Source organism: Elephantulus edwardii, unplaced genomic scaffold (genome assembly GCF_000299155.1).
Source record: "Elephantulus edwardii isolate Elephantulus edwardi_28Jun2011 unplaced genomic scaffold, EleEdw1.0 scaffold00399, whole genome shotgun sequence".
Taxonomy (NCBI): Eukaryota; Metazoa; Chordata; class Mammalia; order Macroscelidea; family Macroscelididae; genus Elephantulus; species Elephantulus edwardii.
Genome location: NW_006400149.1, coordinates 39,909 through 40,387, shown reverse-complemented (window position 1 = coordinate 40,387; position 479 = coordinate 39,909).

Here is a 479-nt window from a genome sequence, read left to right as displayed (position 1 = left end):
GTTATTATTATTATTAATATTATTATTATTATGCTATGTAAAGGCAATTAGCTATGTGGATTAAAACAAATTCTCTATAGTCTGGCAAAGAATGGAAATTTCAGAACACTTAATTTTGCTCATTAAGAACCTGAGCAGGAAGCAGTCATTGCTCAGAATAAGGAAGCATTGCACAGTTCAAAATCACAAAAAATATGTGTGAGGGTTGTATTATTTAAAATAAATATTAAACTTGTTCAAATTTTATAATAAAGAAATATTCAAAGAAGTAGTACATTTTCAGAAGAAGGGGACATCAGGGGGGAAAAGGCAACTCCATTAAAAACCTAATATATACATATATCTTCATCTTGTTTACTTAAAATGAAGCAAAATTGGAGAAACTGCTGATGGAGTTTGACTATAGCCTTCAATGTGGATTAAAACCCGATATTAAGAAAACAAATATTACAGAAGGGCAACAATATGTTGTTGTTGTT